The sequence below is a fragment of the Triticum urartu genome, chromosome 4, assembly GCF_003073215.2.
Source record: "Triticum urartu cultivar G1812 chromosome 4, Tu2.1, whole genome shotgun sequence".
Classification (NCBI taxonomy): Eukaryota; Viridiplantae; Streptophyta; class Magnoliopsida; order Poales; family Poaceae; genus Triticum; species Triticum urartu.
Window position 1 is genome coordinate 110,124,704 of NC_053025.1, and position 7,025 is coordinate 110,131,728.

At 41.4% G+C, this 7,025-nt stretch overlaps 1 long non-coding RNA gene across 13 annotated transcripts; it reads left to right on the forward strand.

Moving 5' to 3' along the window:
* The first annotated feature begins 1,475 nt into the window (after positions 1-1,475).
* Positions 1,476-6,822, forward strand: LOC125550926. Of its 13 annotated transcripts, none has more exons than XR_007302044.1 (8): positions 1,476-1,827; positions 1,908-1,958; positions 2,087-2,224; positions 2,893-3,058; positions 3,556-3,695; positions 4,637-5,815; positions 5,947-6,115; positions 6,565-6,822. It is a non-coding gene; the product is annotated as an uncharacterized LOC125550926 (long non-coding RNA). The 13 variants fall into 13 exon arrangements; XR_007302048.1 differs by having other exon boundaries at positions 6,575-6,822; XR_007302047.1 differs by having other exon boundaries at positions 5,947-6,004.
* The last annotated feature ends 203 nt before the right edge of the window (positions 6,823-7,025 follow it).

The window sequence follows — 7,025 nt, forward strand, 5'->3', positions numbered from 1 at the left end:
TAGTCACAACGAAAGCCTCAAGCGCACGGTACCACGGGAGAGAAAAAAGATCACCGCACCGCGCCGTACGTGGGGTGCAACGCACCACAACGAAGGCCTCAAGCGCACGGTACCACGGGGGAGAAAAAAGACCACCGCACCGCGCCGCGCGTGGGGGTGCAGCGCACCACGCGAAGGAAAAAAACCACCGCGCCGTGGTGAGCCCCGCGCCCGTACGCTTTCTCCTCCACCCCCCTCGTCTCCAACCCTAAAATCTTTTCCCCCTACATCCGCTCATCCCCTCCACTCCCTCGACAACGGTGGCGGCGGCCCCCTCTGGTGGCGGAGGAGGAGGGGGGAGATGGTGGCGCGGCGGCGACCTTCCCCCCTCGTCATCCTGGATCCCACCGGACCCGAGGCGTGCGGGCGCGGCGGCGACCTGCAAGGGAAGGGCGACGCTCGAATCGATCCAGCGCCATGGATCGTTCCCTGCGGGAGAAAGAGAAAATGAGGGAGAGAGAAGGAAGGAGAGGAAGGAGAAAGAGAGAGGAAAGAGGAGAGGGAGGTGCAGCGTTGACCGACGGCTCGCGGTGTGGTGCGGCAGACGGCGGCCTCAGCGGGTGTGCGACGACAGGAGGTTCCCAAGCCAGCTCGGGCCGCTGCTACCTCTTCCTCGCCGCCCAACAGGTCGCCGTGCTGGGGGAGCAGGGTAGCATCGGGTCCACAGGCTGGGGTGGAGGCCTTCCCAACTCAGACTGCGCGTCCTCCTCTTTGCCGCGTCATCGCCCTGGTCAGCTGAGCACCAACCCGACGGCTCCGGCATCCGATGCCAACACAACGAGGTGAGCTTCACCAAATACTCTCTCTCTCTCTCTACCTATCTCTTCATGCGGCCTCCTCCCTCTCTGTAATCTTTCGAGATTGATTTTGTTTCCAGGTTATACTCCAATCAAACATGTGAATATTTACCAGAGTGCTTCAAGATCGATTTGATGATCCACTACCGCTCTGCTGTTGGGACTAATTTGGATGGGAATGGTGATTTGATGGTTGATTATGATTACTTGGTTCTTGCTCTTGGAGTTACTGTGAATACATTCAACACTCCTGGTGTGATGGAGCATTGCCACTTTCTGAAGGTAAAATCCTGATTGGCATTGTTTGTCTCTTTACTGTTCTGCTATTTCTCATGTTTAAATCCTGAGATGTAAGTTACAGTTTAATTTCCTGCAAACTCTTGAGATATATGGTATTTGTACCGTGCAGTATTAGTCATATCTTGTGCTTACAGCCTCACATTGTAAATGTCAGGTAGTGGAGGATGCCCAAAAGATTCGGAAGAGCGTGATAGACTGCTTTGAAAAGGCGTCACTTCCTAACCTCAGTGAAGAGGAGAAAAGGAAGATCCTTCACTTTGTGATTATCGGTGGTGGACCTACTGGGGTTGAATTTGCCGTGGAGTTGCATGATTTTCTTGTCAAAGATCTGGTGAGCTATATCCTGCAATTGAAGAAAACTCTCAACTCCTACTTGCGCTCCGCCTCTTCCTCCTTTTCATTGCTCAATAGGAGGCAGCTCATCTGGCCGTGCAGCAGACCACGTCCTGAGCGGGTCGGTGACGGCGGTTGCAGCTGGTGCACGATGGCGATTCCAACGACAACAGGAATCTGCAACTTGTTAGACTTCTTTGCAACCCCAACAAGGCCCTCATCTGCTTTGTCTACATATATGCATGATTTCTATGATTGGAATCAGATAGCACTAACTATGTGTCAGACTGCTAATATTTATTTGCTTGATGATCCTTGAAGCGCACTCTACGCTCATACATGATCCCACATATTCTAGGTATAATGATACTATCTTTAGTGTTCTGTTCACGGGGAATTTGACAAGTCACTGCTTAAGATTTCTTAACTTTTGTACAGATGCTTTCTTGAGGCTTTGGCTAAAAATCTGTGGTGTACGTCACTCATCAGGTTGAGTTTTTACCAGTTGCTGATCTTATTATTCTGGTTATATTGTCATGAGTAAAAAAATAGTGCACTTCTTTTTGAGGAATCTTCATGCATATTTGTTGCATCCTTACAAAGTAATTGTACTTTAGGTAACTATGACGGGCTAATGCCTTAAGCTGGGACATACAACAAAATACTTATTTTATGGGAGGAGTTTATGGAACTGGGTAGTGCTCATCAGGATGCTCTTGCAACAATTGACACAATCGATGTGGCTAATGGAGCCAGTGAGTAACCTTGCCACCCTTCAGTATGGTCAGTTTTAATATATACTACAATTTCTGTATGCAAGTGACCTACTGTTCTAAATGTAGCGTTCCGTTTAAAAAGAAATTCCATGCGCAGATTTAATGTGTACGATCGAACTATCTTTAGTTTATCAAGGTACTCTTTCTAATATTTTACTGTAATAGCAGGTTTTAGCCAATATTTAGTATTGAGGTGTTGATGACAGCAAACACTATCCTGCTTGTCTGTTTTCTAGACGTGTTTCTATATGCTTTTCAGTTGTTAGTTGTGATACTTTTTATTGTCTTTCGAAATTAAGATGTGCTCTGTATATGTGATGATACTATATACTTTCTATAGTTATTGAACTATATACCATTTTTTTATTTATGCTTATGGAGTGCTTAGTTAATTGCTTGCAAGTAGATTTTATAGATACCAATAGAAATAATAACTTGGGATTTATTTCTGTTCAACATCTGTGATCTAGATGAGCAAAGCAACAACTTTGGCTTTATTTCTTTGTGATGTAGATGAGCAAAACAGTAACTTGGATTTTAATTCTGTTCTCTATGATGTAGATTATCAAGATTTCTAACCAACAAAGTAATTTATTTTAGTATGGTTTTGTCACTATGATTGGTAATATGAAGTTTATTTATTCTAGGTTCCTATCTTTAGATAGTCACATCCACGTTCGTACTTTTAGAATAGTTGTTGCAACGGGGAAGAGCATTTCTGCAGTAGCAAGATATCAGGACCCAATGGGCATAGCCCGAACCAACCACCATCACTATTGCTTCAGGATTAGATAGCCAACTTCCACTCATGAGGTGAGTTTGCTTACTCTACTTTCAGTGTACTGTGCAGATATGTTGGTTAGAAATTTTGCTATGTGCCTGTCAAGTTGATTAGATATGAAAAATATGCTCTATAATACCCACATAATACTTGTTTAAATTGGCTTTTCCCTGGTTCATCAGTGCACACATGAAACCGGTAATAAGAAGAGAATCACCTGATTTTTTTATAGTCTATTTTAGTAAGCATGTTCATAATATTATGATAGTTTAATTTGAGAACAATTGGCTGGAGGAACGATGTAATTTGATACTCTGTTATGTTGATCTCCAGAGAAATTTGGTTTTTGGTTTTTCATTGATGTACGTTAATCTGTTGTGAATCTTGTTTGCTTGCACCAATTATATGTGTAACAATTAGAGGGGAACTTTTGGAACTCATACATTCTATTTCAGTTAATGTTCAAAGCAACTTTCCTGTGTGAATCTGATGATCTCACTGAAACCTGTGTTTCATTGTGTATATTCAGCCTGTCGAGTCAAGTTTCAGACTGATCATGTATCCCCTTGATATTCACTGGATGGAATCCCCTGTTTTACTCAAACTGAACCTTCTACAAACATCGGAAAAGCAACAGTAGTAAAGATGGACAGAAATTCCAAAAATAAGGTTAGTTCTTTTTTGTTCTGTATCATTCTCTTTACCGTTCCTTTTGGTACTATACTCCAAAAAAGAGGCAATCGGAAATATTTAGGTCCACTGAAAAGTAATTCTGGAGCTCTCATTTTTCAGATTTGCAGTAGTATTCGCTTTTGGTTTACATGATATTGGTTGTATCTCCCTGAAAACTGCTCTTCGGTTGGTGTAGGTGTTTTTTATGGATGTAGCTGGTTGCGATGAAGCTAAACAAGAAATAATGCCATCACTTATTACCTTTGTCCTTCAAATTTGAGTATAGTCCTGCGAAATAATGAATATTTGTGTCTCATTGCTCCAGCATGGTCAATAAAGATATGTTGACCCATGAAATGTGGGTTTATCATAGGTCCTAGTGTATACGTTGATATATGAAATATGACATTTCCGGTTATATGCTATCACTTATTGCCTCTGTCCTTTGCATTGAGTATAGGCCTGTGAAATAATGGCGTATTTGTGTGTTGATTCGTCTGTTTTCCTTCATGTTCTGGTTCTAAGGTACCAGGACAGACCCAGAGTTATTTGTAAAAAAGTGCTTTCCAATGTACCAATATTTTGTATCCTTTCTAATGCTTAAAAAAGAGGCGAATAATTCTTTTAGAATATGTAATATCCGACATGTGTAACGCACCTTAAGAGACTACTAAGTTATCCTGTATAATTGGCACGCCCTACTTTTGTAGTAATAAATATATCATGTGCTGCTCCATACAGGTGATACATTGCATTTACCATAGTATTTGATTACATATGATAACATAAAATCTGTTTTTTCCTTAGCGGTTCGGCACACTTAGTGCATAGAAACAGAGTACAGGCAAATTGATTAGATGCATTAGTTAAGAACACTGATTTTTTTTTGGAAAGCTTCATCATGACATCGATATTGGTTTCGCCTTACTGCCACTCAGAGGTTGGATGGAGCATCGAGGATTTCAGGCTTGGGGTGGCCACGTGTTGCAGGATAGCAGGAAGAGTTGGATGTGTTCTGCAGAGACCAGGTGATCACTGTCGTTGCCGCCAGGTACCTGAAGTACAACACTTCTAAATTTGGTCATTTATTTATCCTCATAGCTGGTTCAGAAGCAGAAGTGGCAGTATAGTGTGCATGCCGTATTGACCTGTTCATGCCAATGGCAGAAGTATCTGATTCATCCGACCTAATTCAAGTTAACTTGAGTGCAGCAGAAGCTGGTTCTGAATAAAAAGTTTTACTTCTGAAGCAGAAGCAGAAGCTGGTGAACTTGGATGTGTTCAGAAGCAGAAGCTGGTTCTATGTCATGAATAAAATTTTTTACTTCTGAACTTGGATGTGTTCAAATATAAAAAGTTTTACTTCTGAATAAAAAGTTTTAACTTGGATGTGTTCAGAAGCAGAAGCTGGTTCTGAATAAAAAGTTTTACTTCTGAAGCAGAAGTGGCAGTATAGTGTGCATGCCGTATTGACCTGTTCATGCCAATGGCAGAAGTATCTGATTCATCCGACCTAATTCAAGTTAACTTGAGTGCAGCAGTAGATAAACATTCACAAATTCTACTCCAAATGGACAGTAATAGTAGTACGTGGGCAGTGTAAAATGTGTTTTTGTTAGTTCAGTGAAAATTAGAGATCAACCTGATGGTACTTCATTTTTATTCTAATCTGCCAAATGCTATTAAGGAAATGAAGTTTCTTCCTCGATCAAGTTATCAGTCCTTGGTTCACTCTTGCCCTTTGCGCTGGATGAGACGGGGAGGAGGAGGAGGAGAGTGTGGGGGCATCTGGAGAGGAGCAAGGGGTGAGAAGTAGCAAGAGGTTCCTTAATAGCATTTGGCAGATTAGAATAAAATTGAAGTACCATCAGGTTGATCTCTAATTTTCACTGAACTAACAAAAACACATTTGCTCCACATTTCCCTTTGCGCTGTCAGTGAAAATGTTATACGTCTTAGCTACCTCTGCTCGCTTTCGATGATCAGTTCACTACTTTACTGCTCTTTCCTTAATTTCGAGAGGACACAGGAGAGGGAGCTACAACGGCAGGAGAAGAATGCAACGAGGTCCGGTCTTCTGTTCGATGCCAAGGGCCTGTCCGGCAGTGATTTCCTCGGTGAGTACTCCACTACACGCCTTCCGTCGAATCCGGAGAAGAACATTTATTACCACCACCATGCATGTTCTTGGCTTGGCTTGGGGTTCGTCTGCTAATGGAGATTGATCTGATTTTACCTGTACTTGCAGGGATGATCTAGATGATATAACAAAAGGATTATATATGCGTTTGTGTGCTTCAGAAAAGGTTACTGCTACATTCAACTTTTCACCAGAAATGATTCGTATATCCTGAAGATGTTGCTAGCGTCTTGAAGGATTACTTATATTTGCTCCCTAATTTCCTGGATTATACGAAGTGAGTTGGATCATCCAGGGTTGGCGAAACTGATATTCAAATTTGTTTTGTTCTTTAGACCAGACATTAGCCCTTTCTCTCTATTTAACATATTTCAAGTTCTCATGTTACATTATACTCCCTCCGGCCCATAATGTAAGACGTTTTTTGACACTAATGTAGTGTAAAAAAAGTCTTACATTATGGGACGGAGGGAGTAGTAAATATTCAATTCACTTCTATTTTGTAGACATGTCATTAGCCTTTTCTCTCTATTTAACACATTTCAAGTTCTCATGTTACATCAAAAGTACGCTGGTTAGGATGTTTGCAACATGCCGTGTGTTGTAATCTTTGTCCACTGTACATGCACAGATTAAATACTTTCATTAGTACTTTTACATATTTCAAGTTCTCATTGTTCAGTTTGTTGGTTTAATAGAGAATGTTCCTGATCCTTACTTTCATAGGTACATTTAGAAGTCACAATAGAGAAGGTTCGTAGCCTTGGCTCCAAAGCTTCAAGCTCTTATAGAAATTAGAACTGAGGGCCTTTTAAAATGAGTCCTGCATAATAGTGTTGTTCAGTAGGATGCAGAATTTTTGTTTGTCTGATCGGCTATCCTTGGTGCTGATTTACGTACTGATTTCATCATCATATGACTACAATAAAGAAGTTGTGTGTATAAATATTTCGGACTGTTGATACTTTGCATCAGTGATTTCAATTCTGTTGGCCCTCCTTAACATTGCTTGGGAAAGTGAGGCTTAAAAGTTTCAACCCTGTGCAATGTGCTTCTCGGGTGTGGGTTTGTGTCTGACTAATTAACGGTTCTGTTAATACTAATATGTCCTTGTACATTATATGGGTATTGCATCGCTTGTACTTATAGTAAGTGGAAATTTTTCTCATATGTTTCAATATGTCCCC